The sequence below is a fragment of the Lepidothrix coronata genome, unplaced genomic scaffold, assembly GCF_001604755.1.
Source record: "Lepidothrix coronata isolate B3197 unplaced genomic scaffold, Lepidothrix_coronata-1.0 Scaffold75, whole genome shotgun sequence".
Taxonomy (NCBI): domain Eukaryota; kingdom Metazoa; phylum Chordata; class Aves; order Passeriformes; family Pipridae; genus Lepidothrix; species Lepidothrix coronata.
This window is the reverse complement of record NW_016690255.1, coordinates 8,054,642-8,069,803: the sequence shown is the minus strand read 5'-3', so window position 1 is coordinate 8,069,803 and position 15,162 is coordinate 8,054,642. Positions and strand designations below refer to the sequence as shown.

Here is a 15,162-nt window from a genome sequence, read left to right as displayed (position 1 = left end):
TCTGTGAAAGTCAAAAAGAAACTGCACCAACCAGCATGAATTCGTTCTCCCTTCTTGCATTGGCAGTTTTTCATTCAGTGGAAACAGTAGTAGCTTTGCTGAAGCAAAGAATCCTTTCCCTGTAATGGAAACGGTTCATCTGTCCTGATGGCAGATACAGTCATACTTGGGGGAGAAAAGGCATAAATACTTGGACTGTGTCTTTCAAATTACTGCCATCGTTTATAGAGATTCTTGATTGTGCCTATTGCAGCTCTTCCTTTTAAAACAGTTTAAATGGGTCAGTTGGAGATCTTAGTCCTTAACATTTTTTATTTCTTGTTGAAAGATGTAAAACCTGTAGTTTTTAAAGAGTTGACCTTGCTCTCTCCTAACTAGTTGTCAGAATGGCTGCATTAAACATAGTGTTTGTTCACCTTTCTCTTCCTTCTGGTTTCTTAGAACATTTCAAACAGTCAAATACGAAAGTGGCATAAACATGTTCGCACTAAATAATGAAAAGCTGAGATGTCAGAGTTCATATTAGGCTGAAAGAAGTTTAGAGTACTATTAGGTTTTCTGGCATGGCTTGAAATTCCTGCCAGCGCAGCGCACTGGTGGAGATTGTCCATTAGGGGTCAGTGAAGCTTCACCAGTGGAGGTGTTCCCTGCCCAGTCAGATGAAGGGTACCCTTTTCACTGCTTCCTACTGCGTAAATGTCTCTTTCGTCAAAACTCCTGCTTTTTCCAAAGCAACAACTTAAAGTATAATAGTGGTGTATAGCTGTGGGTACTAAAAATATTGCCAAAGAAATGCACAAGTGTGTTGTTTCGGTAGAAGAAGGAAATACTGAAGGATTAAAAAGACATTTTTCTTTCTGTATGCAAAGTTGTGTTTGCTTAAGTGTCTTTTCTGACAAAAAGGATATTTTTAGCTAACTTCCAGTGATCTGCATGTTAGGTGCAACCTGTTGTACTTCTTGAGGATCCCCTTCAATATCAAGTATCCAGATGGGCCTTCTTAATTTCCTAATAAATGAATCAAAATGTACCCCCAAAAAAACCAGTGTGATTTATTACTTTTCGTTCTATCAGAACTCATAATATCTTTTTTCATTCTTTTTTTTTTTGGAGCAATTTTAGAATTGTCCATAAAATTTGTTTTTTGTACTATTATGTGATTAGGTGGTCTTGAGTGAAATTATTTTTCCTTCCAACTCTGGCCAAAATATCGGTAAACTATCTCTGGTGAAGACTGCTTTTCCGTAAAATTGTAAAGGTAAACTTTATATGTTACTACCAAGTACTTCAGAGGTCTGATTCTATACATTATTCTTTGAAGATACTGTTCTATTACAGAGGATTATAGGATCAATCCCATTTAAACAAAATTTTATGTCAGTCTGGCTAAGTGCCAGCCCTTGCAAAAGAATCCAACTTCCTCTAGATCCTAACAGATAGTTATGAAATTTTTTATTTTATTTATAAGTTTGAATTTTTATTTCCTGAAGATGATTTTGGCTCTTGGAAAGGAGGAATCCTGTTTGGTGTTGGCTGTGATTTTTGCTGTCATGAGGGAATTAAGATGCTTTTTAAAATTAAAATTGTTATATTTTCCTCTAACCCAGATTCCTTATGTTCTCTAAAGCCTTCTCATGTGGCATTTAAAGATTATAAAATCTACCATGTGTGTCTCAGTGTGTTAGTACACACAGTTCTACAGACACCTTCCCTATCTGGCATAAGATTTTGGGTCCCTAAAAGCTGACTGGTACTGAAGAAAGCAATCAGGCACTTTTCTCAGGCACAGTGATGCAGATTCACAGTAGCAGTGTAAACACAGGCTTTATGGAATTGTCTAAGCTTGCCTGAAAAGAGGAAAGGAAGGCGGTAGGACGGTCAAAATGTGTTACCTGCCAAATTATGAAATTACTTTATGCTACAGGTTCCTGACTACAGTCCTCCTTGCAGGTTACTGCAGCTGCCCCTAATGGAGTCTTAGGGGCATATCAGGAGGGCATATCAGGAGGGAGACAAAATGCAAAGAGCTCTAATAACCACTGGGAGAAAGAGGAGACCAGAGCATCCATCTGCAGCCAGTGATGACCTCTGTATAAGGGCATTGCTTTCCTTGCTCCAATGCAGTTTTGATTTTTAAGAACAGAGAAATGGAAGGGGCTGCTCAAGCCTCATTAACTTAATCCCGCGTTATAGACAAACTTAAAATGGAGACTTTTTCCCTACTGCAATCCTCAAATAAGCAAGGATTTAAAGAAAATAAACTTTGTCCCCTGCTAGGCAGGAAGTCTTGATGGTAAATTTCTGCTGTCCCTGAGCTAATGAATCATAATAGCACAATGGATTTTTCTTCCAAGATTTGGTCCGATTGCCTGCATTTTTTTAGACCCATGTTGTTTATTGATATCTTCAATGTACTGTGGTAGCAATTGCTACAGCATAACAATACACTATGGGAAAAAGAGCTTCTCTTTATTTTGAATTTATTATCTGCTAATTTGTTTCATCCCCCAGCGTTCTCTTACCAGAAGAAACAGATGAACAATTGTTTCCTTTTTACCATTTCTATGGTAAAATAACTTCCCATAATTTTAAGATCTTTTATCAAATATTTCCATCAGTCATATCCTTTACAGTCTTGGCAAGCCCTGTTATCTTCAGTTCTTCCTGTTATTGAATCCATTTCATACCTTTAAACATCCTTACAGCCCTTGTCTGTACATATTTTCTTTTACCATCTCCTTTCAAGAAGGCCGGCACTGCACTGAAAAATGGGGTTTCAGCATTGCTTTACACAATAGCTTTTTATAATTTAATCAGCAATTTTACCAGAAGAGGACTTTTGTCCCATGGCATCTTAGTATCTCTAAGAACCTTCAGTGAGAGGTGTGGTTGAATGGCTTTTATAAATCTAAGTAAATTAGATGAAGTGGATCTCCCTTTTCATGCAGTCTGTGATGGCTAAATATTACAGATATTCTTCCATGACATTTTTCTACATGTCTTCTATTATTTGATTACAGTATCTGCCAGCTATCCCAAAATGATGTCACTCCAATGTCCCTTAGAGAACTCTCTTCCGTGGAATGTGTGTGGGAGGACAGACAAGATGGGTGGGTTTTGCACAAGATGTGTATAGTCACCACTCTAAGGAAAGCACAGGCAGGTTGCACTGTTTCTGTCATCTTAAGAGCAGACTGAAAGCAGTTTAAAAGCAGTGAAAATCCCCACGTTGACATATTTAGAAGTTTAAGCTTGGTTACATTTAACTTCCACTACTGGTGCTGTTCTGGATACAAATCTGAACTTAAATAACTCTCCTTTGCAGGTTTTTGTGAACTCTCTGCATCCAGACAGGGATTACTCAAAATGGCAACAAAATACATCTTAATTGAAATCAGTTTGTTTTTCTCAAAATCTCGTTGTAAGCAAAAATGGGGACAAACCTTACTTGAGAAGCCAAGAATTTATTGTTCATCTAACTGACATTTTAGTAGACTTAAATAAAATGCAATAAACATTTACTTCAATTAGTCCAGTTACTAAATTTCACAGTCCCAATTATCTTACTAAATTAATATTTCTCACTGTATTAAAAAAAAATCAATTTAAATTATTGCAGAGAAAAGCACACAAGCGCACACACACACTGAGTGGAGTGTGATGATGACTGGGTTTCTTCCTTTTTGCCAAGAGGAATACAATGTTGGCAACTTCTTCCTCCCTCTAGGTTTTACTTGGGATTATTTTTCTGTTTACTGACACTTTATTAGACCTTATTCTTTCTTCACTGGTCTGCAAGTACATTACATCTGCATTTACAATATACAGTGCATTTTACATGTGTTGGGCAATGCCTTTTGCTCTCTTTTACTCATAACTCCGGTTTTGCCCAGCTCCAAATTGTGAGTATCTTTAATTTACCGTTGGTGAGTACTTGCATCCCTAGTGTTATCCCAAGCCCCCTCTTATCAGTCCAGGACTGATTTGTCTAGACCACATCCAGTGTTCCCACTTTGAAGGCTTTTGCTGTCATACTTTGCCATTGTTCTTATATATTTGCACTGGTTGCTGTATGTTTGAGTCCCAAATACATCCTTCTACGCAGAACAGCCAGCTGCCACCACTATAAAACTATTACATCACATGACTAAAATATGCAAAATTACACAGAATGGGTATTATGTGTCTGATCATTAGAAAAAAAATGTTGTTACATCTCAGCAAGTTAACCCAAGGTTTCCAGTCAGGCTGAGCCAAGTTTAGCCAAGGAGAACCAGACAACTAGTCAAACGTCAGATTAAAGAGGCATCGCTTACAAAAAAAGATTATCAAAATAACATTGTTTTCTTCAGGTAGCTGTAGATCCTCTGTAGGGGCTTTCTTGTGAGGCACCACCAAATATAAACAGGAGAAAGTTGTGTATACTTACGCTATGGATGCTATGTCAATCTTAAAAAGTGATGTGATCCAAAATGAGTGGCAGTGTCAAACTGCGTTGGCGCTGGACATTTCCAGGGCAGAGATGGCTCTGGCCTTGCTCCAGTCTGTCCTCAGGCAGTGACTGCTGATAGCAGCTGGAATTTGTTACTTGCACTCCTGAAGAACAGCTTGTGATTTAGGGTCTTCTAGTAGAAATCCCTTTCATAAAACATGGAGTTCTATGATGTGAACCAAGGTGCAGCAAGAGGGGATGATCCTTATCTGAATTAAAATTGAATTGAATGCGGGTAGCATGCAAATGCCAGCCAGTGCTAGCATAGGCATGCCTTGTATGAGTTCAAAACTGTGGCGTTCGAGCTCTTAAGTGGCATTTTTTACTTACTGGAGCACCTTCAAGTAGCAAAGAAAGAAAGTAAGAAATTAGCGCTGGAACCAGGGAACTAGACAAAACAAGTGAAATGTGAGAGGAATGTGAGATTTCATGATAAATGCACTTAGCCAGCTAGTGAGAGATTTCTGCAAGGGCCATGATGAGATATTAAATGTAGCTGCAAGAGACCAGGGTCATCTACACTTAGATCAAGCTGAAAAATGTAAAAGCACTCTCCACAAACCTGGAAAAGCATACACTCATCATTCAATGGGAGGAAAAAAATAGAAAGTAACAATGTTGAAAGACAAGTATACTTCAAACTGAATCTCATTGTGTTAGATCCAGTCCTTATTTGTAATGTCTTGATTTCTTTTTTGACAGTTGGGGCAAGGAACACTAGGCTATGTAAAATGCCAGCTAGCATCTTGAATTACAAAAGGCAGGGAGAAAAACAAGATCTGATTCTGTGGTGAAACCGTCCGCTCAGAAAATGCTTTTCAATGCGAAAGTCTGCATGCTATTAACTGTAACCGTAAACCTGAGCTAATATAATGTTGTGTTTATTCCCACTGAGTGGGTTCCTGTGAGTCTGATCTTTTGCATCTCCTTAATCCCTGCACATGCTACTTTATGCATTTTCCTTTCTAACACTCTAGCTTTACTACCTGCTGTCTGTATGCCACATGCAATTTTGGTAAGCATGCAGGATTAGCTTTTTAGCAGTAGCTAGCACTGGCTGGCATTTGCATGCTACCCACATTCAATTCAATTACTGACTGTGCACAGGGCAGTAATAGCAGTTTCAGGAAGCTAAGGTTAATGAGTAATTTGAGTTTTATGTTTTCCTGGGTCATAAGATACTGATGGATAAAATGTATTTGTATAGGAGATATTTAAATTGTGGCAATTGTGCTAGACTGTGCTAGCAGCTCGTAAAGAAAGTTTGGGTGTCTACTGAAATTGAAAATGTCTTTGATAATGAAACCCAAAGGAGAATGGAAAAGATCTATTCTGTCCACTTCCACTTCTCTTTTCCCACCAAATGGACACAGCTTACAGTTTGGTCAGTGAGAAAAAGAGAACTTCAGTTTCTCTGCAATAAGACCAACTTTTGCTATGCATTGCAGGGCTCTAAGTAAGCATCATAAGTAAATATTAGTGTTAGAGAGACAAAAACAAAAAAGCAAAAAACAAAGAGAGGTTTGTCTGATGTAGGGGTCTAAATGAAAATTAGACATTTGCCTCCAGGTGCCTGCCCATCTCTGGATAGGTCAGAAAGCAGTCCCTGCAGTACATTAGTTATCAGCTTGATCAACAGGCATCAGGCTTGAAAATTGAATCAGTCATCTAGTTCTAATCAGCTACCATCTAGAAACTGAATTCCCATCAAATCAGTATGGACCTTTTTTGTATGCTTCAGTTTTTTGAAAAACTTTAGGAAGTCAGTGGTTTCAGAGAAAGTCTAACTTGTCCCAGCTCTGCCATGAGAGGAGGGGGTTATGCTGCAGTAATGGCTTTCTGGAAGTGGTGTGTCTTTTAAGGTCCTCATCTTCCTATTATAGCAAAATATGAGAGTAATTAAAACTAATAAGAGGAAGGATGCAAATATAAGTAGGTATGTGGGACAGTCAAAACCTCAAATCTCAAATGTTGCACACCAGGCAGTAATTCAGCTGAGGGTTAGATCTACCCTGTGTCACTTGCTTTCCATCTCTCTTTACATCTCCTCCGTCCCCTGTGAGGGGCTTCAGTGAAGATAGACCTCAGGGAGCTGGACCTGTTTCCTTCCTCCTCTGGCACACTGCAAGTGTAGCACATCTGGTCAACCTAATCTTTGATCTCCCTTAAAAGCTCTTCATTAGAAAGTATGTCTCAGCCATGGCTAGCACCTTGACCTCTCCCCTGAGTGCACGAGCCATTGTGTCCCCTTCTTGCTCATTTAACCCTGTACAAGGCTGTGTTAAGGAGGACTTGGAAGCTCAGTAACCACTTATCTGGGCTTTAACTGCTCGGTGTGCTTGGCCACTCTTACTTTGGGGAAGAGATTTAGAGGAGCATTTGAGGAGAAAACAGAGAATGGATAATGGATGGGAGTATGTCACAAGTAGATTGAATTTAGATGAGAGTGTGAAAGGGGAGAATTTAGATGGGAGAGCAAAGGAAGAAGACATGACACTAATCAAACAAATATTAATGGGGTACAAGGAGAAGTAATTGTGCTCCTTAGTATTAAACCTGTATTGTCAGCCTGTCAGAATTAGTGGGGGAGATGCCTACCTTGTCAACACTAGCTGAGCCTAGCTCCTGGTGTGCCCAAATGAACCATCAAACAGCCTCTTGCTGGTCAAAAGGGAGGCATCTAAACGCTGCACAAGCTGCACACCAGTGCTCCTCTGGCAACCCCAGTGAGCAAGCAGGGCTCAGATGCTTGGGTCGGGATCCAAGGAGCTGTCACATGAAAGTCTCATGCACATCTCCCACTACTGCAGTGGGAGCAGAAGAATTAGAGGGGGTGGGATGGAAGCAAGGAAGGCAGGAAGGAAGAAAGGGTAGCATATGAGTGAAAGCATCTTTCAACTAAAGACCACCTGTATGTACTTTGGTTGTTTCTGAAATATATATGTAGGGCTACTTTTGTGGTGGCGCAGAAAACTAGCCCTCAGCTCTTGTTGAAACTATGTTAATTACACTAGTAAAACCTCTTTTCCTAGTATTGCAATATTTGACATGACATTCCATGTGATGAGCAAGGCAGTAGAACCAAAAGGGAGATGCATTAATGTGGGTAAGTGTTTTCTACATTGGTGTCCTGGTTTCAGCTGGGATAAAGTTAATTTTCTTTCTAGTAGTTGGTACAGTGCTGTGTTTTGAATTTAGTATGAAAGTAACATGGATAACACACTGATATTTTCAATTATTGCTGAGCAACTTGGAGTAAGTCAAGGACTTTTCAGCTTCTCGTGGCCTGCCAGTGAGAAGGCTGGAGAGGCACAAGAAGTTGGGAGGAGACACATCCAGGACTGCTGACCCCAGCTGACCCAAGGGATGTCCCATGCCATATGGCATCATGCTCAGTATATAAACTGGGAGGGGAAGCTGGCTGCTCAGGAGCTGGCTTGGGTACCTGTCAGTTGGTGGTGAGCTATTGCATTGTGCAACACTTGATTTGTATATTCTGATTCTTTTATCATTACTATTATTTACTTCCTTTTCTGTTCCATTAAACTATCTTTATCAGAACCCATGGGTTTGAATCTTCCTAATCTCTCCTCTGTCCCACTGGCAGGGGGACAGTGACTGAGTGGCTGTGTGGTGCTTAGTTGCCAGCTGGGGTTAAACCACGACAATTGGATGAACCTACTTAAAGGCCATTACATTATACTTTCTTGTTCTCCCCTGTGGATGGCCGAGCACCTAAGCATATGTCAAGTTGTTTGAAAATGTTGCTGGCATTCAGAAGAGTGGTGTCCTTGACCACTCACCTCTGGTAGAGCTGTAATTAGGCAATTCCTCAAGTTCTGGATTGGATTCGTGACAGCATTTTCTCCCATCTATTTATAGTTTATGCTGATGCAACATAACAAAGGTACATATTGGCATTTCTTTGCCTTAATACCCCTTTTTTTTTTTTAATTTTCCCAAATATTACCTATATTTCACAGTCCTTCTGGTCAGATGAGTGTGATTTCTCATAATGACTAGTAGTTATTTTCTAATAATCCTAGTATTTCCATAACCAAGATGGATGTTTCTAAGGGAATGACTACATGTGTGCTTGCAGCTGTGTTCAAAACATAGTACAGCCAAAGACTGTCATGAGTGTAAGTTACACACCCAAAATTCAGTTCCAAAAACTGTTGGGGCTGCATTTTAAGACCTCATTTTAGTTCCTAGGCCTCTTCATGCAAATAAAAATTCTTGATTTTGCAGGATTAGTCAATGGCAAAACCCAGCGGGAAGATGATTTTTTCTCCCACTGAAACTGTGGGTGGAGGTCTGCGTTTGCATCCTTACTCTGTAACTATTCTCTGTTCCTGGCCAAAGCAGAAATGGTTAGGATTGTGACCCTGAGCCTACTTAAATAATCGCTTAATAAATGTTCTGGTTTTCTCATTATAGATATGAATTTCAGATCTGAGATTCAGGTGTCTCCATAGCTCTTTCCTAGGCTCTACATGATTATATTAGCTCGTGGCTCTAGTCCTGAAAGAGTGTAATTTCATCCTCACATTTCCAAAGATTGATTTCATTAACAATAAGGGGTCACATCACATTGCTAAAAAAAAAATAGTAACATACATCTGAATTTCCCACCCATGTGAGCAGTGGAAAAATGAACAGGAGTGGGAAGGAGTCATCACATCATATACTTAACTCATCTAAATCTGGATGCTTAAATTAGGTTCCTCCACCAAATGGAATCAGGACGAGTCATCTCTTTCACTGTTAGGAAAGCCAAGAGAAATTAGGTTCCTAATTTATTTATCAAAATATTTGATTGTATTTGATTATGTATCAAATACCTTAAAAAGGTGCTCTGAATATCTCGTCTTCTCCCCAGCCTCTCAACTTCTTAAGCTATTAACTTACTGAGCCTGATGAACTTTCAGAAGTACACCAGAACAACTTCTCTTGAGCTCTAGACCCACGGGACACAACAAAGAAACTTGAAGAAAGTCGAGATGGAAAAATTTTCAGAAAAAAAATTCCAGCGCTAAAGAGGAGGAGCAGCAGATATGCATCACAGCCACAACAGTAGCTACTGCTCTCAGCCCACATGAACTGTGAGAGCCTAATGAGCAAAAGTGGCCATTCACTTCATAAATATTTGGGCCAAAGGACTGAAGAAGGTCGTGTTTTGAAGAACTGACTACAGACAATTGATCATGACGGGGGTAACAAGGTATTTCTAGGAGGCAAAAGTGTGACTCCAGCAGAGCAAGGTTGGCAGGAGCTGTCATGGGAAGGGCCACTAAGCCTACGGTCCTCACAAGCGGATGCCCAGCATGCCTCGTGGGGCCGTAAGGGCTCCACTGCTGTGACAGCCATTGGCTTCAGCGGCCTAATTGTTGCAGGAACCTTTAATCTGAATCTAGCTGGATGAAAGCTGCTACACAAATAACTAGCAAACTTTGATAACAGTGTAGTTATCTTCAAAAATAGATCATCTTGGGAACCAAGGTCAAGATGTTATTGTAAGAATTGGAGCCTTTCCTAAAAGTGCTGAGGAAAACAAGAACACAAACTGAAAAACCTATTGATTCTTCCATTTTACTACTGATGACTGGCTGCATCAAACTGATCTGCTGGGAGCCATCACAGATAAATCCACAGTAAAGGAAACACTCTGTGGACCGGCAGCAGATACAACAGAAACCTTCCCAGAGGAGAAGAGAGAAGAGGTAAGGAATGTAGAACTGCCCTTGTCACTTCTCCTTTGGCAAATGACTAGCTCTCAAAAACCCTAATTAAGTTTCCATCTTTAAAATGTGATTTCCATTTGCTCCCTACGGTTTAAAAATAGTGAAAAGATTTCAGCAATTGATGACACTCTCAGTTGTACTAAATTAGAGTGTAGAGGAATTAGAAATTGCTACTGTTGGTGTCACGTAGTAATGGTCTCTCCTTTCTTCTTGCCCTTGCACCAGGTTGCTCTTCCCCACCACCACATTCCTGGGCAGCAGCCACATACTGGAGTGGCAAATCACCCGCCACTGGTGCTCAGTGGTCAGAGTAAGTTTCCTATCACTTTTGGATTCATGTAGTCTTTGAAGCCCTTCACTCAGGTTAACCCACAGGTCTGTACCTCCAATCTTTCCTCACATACACAGTCTTGTGAAAGAGGGAACAATTTTGCCTTTATGAGTGTTTTTGACCACAGCTTAACTTAACTGACTGCAGTGGAAATTCTCTAGATTTGCACCGCTGTGAACTAAACCAGGCTTGGGGGATCTGTGTGTGTGGGTTATAGACTCCTTAATTGCCTGTGGGCAGCATTGTCCTCTGACTCAGAAATATCTTTGCCTTGGGAAAAAATAATATACCCCCCCCAAAATTCTTATCTGTCTCTGCTGACAGACACAATCTCTTTAATGTTGCCCTGCATTTGTCTTAACACAATTTATTGGACAAACGGCAAAAAAGGCTGTTAGTCATTTCCACTGAAATTTGTGAGTGATAAACACATCTGTTATACTCCTGTACAGTAACTGGGCACATTTTTGATTAAATAGTCCCCTAATTCAAAAGCATCTCACCTGCTCTCAATATGACAGCAATAAAAACGTAGCTATGTGCTTTGTTTCTGGCATAGTTTCAGCTCTTCCACATTACTTAAATCGTGAGCATATATTCCAGTTAGCTTAGGCTTCAGGCTTTAAAAGCTCAAAGTGAGTAATGAAGGGAAAGCAATCTGATTAGCTGGTGGAGCTGACTAAAAGGCACCTTCATTACGAAGGAGCTTAAAAAAGGAATAAAACTATATAAAATGGATTAAAGGTATAATAATAACGATAGTATCAAACAGCATAACAACTGAAATTAATATTTAATAGATGGTACAGGCATGTTCATGGCTTTATATTCTTCTGTTTTAATGATCTTAACCACAGCTTGAGGTCCTTTGTCTTGTCTCCTTCTACTGACATCAGCTGGAAGAGACAGAGATGAAAACAAGGGTAATTTCCCCATGGTCATTGCTTGGCACTATTTCTGCTTTGCTCAGCCATGAACTGAAGTTTAAAGGATGAAGTGCTGTCAGTCAGACTGATTCTTCCCTCTAACCTGTCTTACCTGGGTTAACCACTCAGCCAGTCACCAAGGAAACGCGTAGCTCCTTTGCCCATCTTACAGCCACCCCACAGCCTCATGTTGAGAACATCACCATAATCTCATTAGGACATTGAATTTGCCATTGAAGCTTGAATTCCCCTAACAGGAGGGGAGTGGACTAATGCAATTAAACAAATTAGCGTTTTGAGCCACTGCATGGTATCTGTCCAATGCCATGAGCAAAGAGTAGCTAGTTTTCTTCCTTTCTTAAAAAAAAAAACACAAACAAACAAACAACAAAACCAAGACTCCAGTCCTCTCTCCACGTTATGTTCAGGGAAATAGTGCAGTCCCCTGTCATCTGTAAACAAATGGGAAGGTAATTACTCACTTGACCAAAAACTTGAATTGTTTCCCTTTATTTTCCCAAGTGCTCCCATCCCAGTGGTTCTGATTATTTTTATCAGTGTAATGTTTATGCTTCTAAAGGTAAAGTGGATAAACCCAGAACATTTTGTTCTTCTCTTATGGTATGTAACAGTGGTTGCCAGATAAGAACAAAACTCCTGTTGATTTCAAATCTATTCTGATATGAAGTGCTTCTTAAGTGCTATGAATAACTATTTTAAAATACACCAGATTTTCAGGAGATAATTCCGGCATATTCAGTAATTCTCTAGAAAGGCAGATTATTAAATGCCTAAGGCAGCGCTTTTCTGCCTTTTGTTGTGGGGTTTTGAGGCTAATCCAGTTCCCTCCTCCCTCCCTCACTCTGCCAAATAAACAAAGCAGCAAGAGCGAACTGTAGCGAGAATCAGGAACCATGAATCTTTGAATAATATTCTGGCATGTGAGTTTCCAAAGGCAACATATTTCTCTGGGAGTACTGGGGTGAGAGAGAGGGAGAGAGGGAAGGAAGGGAGCAGTGGTACCCTCCTGAGGATAATGCTGCCGTCTCCATTACAGCATTTCTTCCTGGGGAGGTAGAAGATGGAATGACACGGGTAGGATCTAGAAGCCTCTTATGCATTTTGATTACCAAAGAGCTTATGCCGCTGGCTGCTTGCTGCCTTCATCTTTGAATGGGAAAGGCAGGAATAACAAGTGTATTTTAGTAGATGTTATTGTGCTACCACTCATCTGCTCACAAACAAATCGCAGTCTGCCACCAGGCACTGGAATCAGAAGGAGTGAGAACATGGGTTATTACTAAATAAGGGCATTGGTTATACACTCAACTTTATGTAATACATGGATCCTACCATAAGCTGCTTACAAAATAGATATATATTATGTAGGCAGTATGCATAGTCCCAAAGGATAGCGTAATCTTAGCAGTTTTCCCTGAAAATGCAAGGGACTTCAAGACTGAGTCAGTACTGAGAATATCTGTCACAAACTTGAAAATAGAATGTAGTATAGATAATGCTGCAGTTATTTGAAAAGCGTCACGAAGCTCAGCATTTCAGTAGTCACAAACTCCCAAAATGTCAGAGCTGAGCTGGTACTGAAGAGAAGCTGAAATGTGCTGAAACAGAAAATGCAGTACTGAGGCTTACAAACAAAATGAGCTCTGCACTGTGATAGCAATAGCCATACAGTTTGGATTAAAGTATTTTGATATTTATGGTATCAGATCAGATGAGGACAAATTAAAAAAAAAAAAGAATTATGTTTTTAAATACCTTTTTAGCTCCTGATACCATTACAGGATAGAACCAGGGGTTGAATTATTTTCCTATGTAAGTTCTTGCGTAACATCACTGTAAAGTGGTCCTGGTTTGCCTATTTATTTTTTTCCTTTTATCGTGTTTGGATTTAAATGTAGCCCTAATCCTGCATATCCTCTTTGAAAAGCTTAGATCCATAATGTATTGTGTAGTATTCTTTAAAACACTTTGCTCTATAGTGTGGGGTAGCCTTCAGTTAACAATATAGATTTCAATTCTTAACCTTACATTTGATAGTTTTTATTGCATTATATTCTTCATTTAATACAATGTAAAATTTCAAATATGCATACTAATTGAGACAAATGATACCCAGCAAAAATATTAGCATTATTTAATATCCCATATCAGATAAAACATGCAGTAGCAACACATATTTATGGGCAAATTCACCAAGATACCAAAGAACAAAAAGTAAAGCATATCATCTGGGAATACTGAGTTTACAGCTTATATTTTCCTATGAATTTTCCCCAATAGTTTATGTTTTCCTCTGTTCAGAGGAACATTACCAAGCCTTTGAGACAAAGACTGAGAATCTGACCTCTAACTTTGGGGCTGATCCCTGAGGTTGCAGGACTGTTGTGATGGTACAAATATTATATGAAATGAGGGAATTCCTAGTCTATTCCTAATTTTGCATCAAACTAGTCAGTACATATTCTTGAAAATTCTTCAAGGGCAAACACCATTAATGTGCCATTTTTGAAAAAAAAAAAAAAATAAAAAAGAGATTGAAGCCATATTTTTGTATCCATCATGAAAAGTAACTTGATTTGAAGGGCTGTGAATGTGAATGGGTGTTACTTGCTCTTAAGGAGGTAAGGTAGGAAAACACTGCCAAATACCCATGATTAGGTTTTCCTGGTCACCTTGTTTCGTCCCACAGTGAGGTAATGAGTTCACTGAGCACCTGTTACCTTTTCCCCCCTCCTTCCCTGTTCTCTTTTTGATGGTATATTTCCCTGCAACGAGATTTTCCGTCACATGAGGTTTCAATAGGTAGTTTACCCAGCTCACCTCTACTACAGATCAGGCATAAAATATATACCAAAATGCAGCTTTGCATCTGCATCTCTGCCTTGACCTACTGCCAGACTTAAATAAAATGGTTTCAAACTCTGTGGGCCTACAGCATCTTTCTTACCCTGATTATATTTTATGCTTGGAAAGAAGCAGGAAGCATGGGTAGCTCCACAAAGCTGGGAGGATAAGACCTTAAAAATTATGCTGCAGGCAAGAAGGATTTGAAGAGAGGGCTAATGTGGCCCAAAGGACAAAGGAGATTTTAATACTTAAAATGAGCAGGAGTTGGAGAGGAGGGGAGGGGAGGGGAGGGAAGAGGAGAGGAGGGAAGGGTAGAGGGAAACAAATGCAGGGACATGCTTAAGGGAAAGCATCGTAAAAGAGAATCTAAATGCTGAAAATGAACCTGCCTTTTTATCCTCTTTTTGTATTTCATGCAGTCACATGAGCACAATAGCTGTTCATCTAGACCACAGGATTCATTAATAACTTTTTCATCTTTTGTGGAGTCTGTTAAAATAGTACATGGCTTTGCCTCCTGAGATAGCGAACTCTTGTCTTGAATGGAAAAAGGATGGTGTACAGAGTCCAAAATTAAAGGAACTAAAGAGAGCTTACAAACTGTGATAAACTTAAAAATAATTAGCAACAAGTACCAATTTGATACTTGGACCTTTCTTGGTCTTCAGCGGAGAACAGGAGTGTTACAAAAATAGATAAACATCTCTGAAATGTGGCAACCAAGATTTTTAGTACAAAAGTCCAAAAGAAATGAGGAGGCAACCTGTTGGGTGGCATGCAAAGACACTGCCACATCTGAAT

At 39.6% G+C, this 15,162-nt stretch overlaps 1 long non-coding RNA gene across 1 annotated transcript; it reads left to right on the top strand.

The window, feature by feature from the left end:
• The first annotated feature begins 8,504 nt into the window (after window positions 1–8,504).
• On the top strand, window positions 8,505–14,068 carry LOC108499590. Its single transcript, XR_001875589.1, has 2 exons — window positions 8,505–10,215; window positions 10,462–14,068. It is a non-coding gene; the product is annotated as an uncharacterized LOC108499590 (long non-coding RNA).
• Window positions 14,069–15,162: the final 1,094 nt, after the last annotated feature.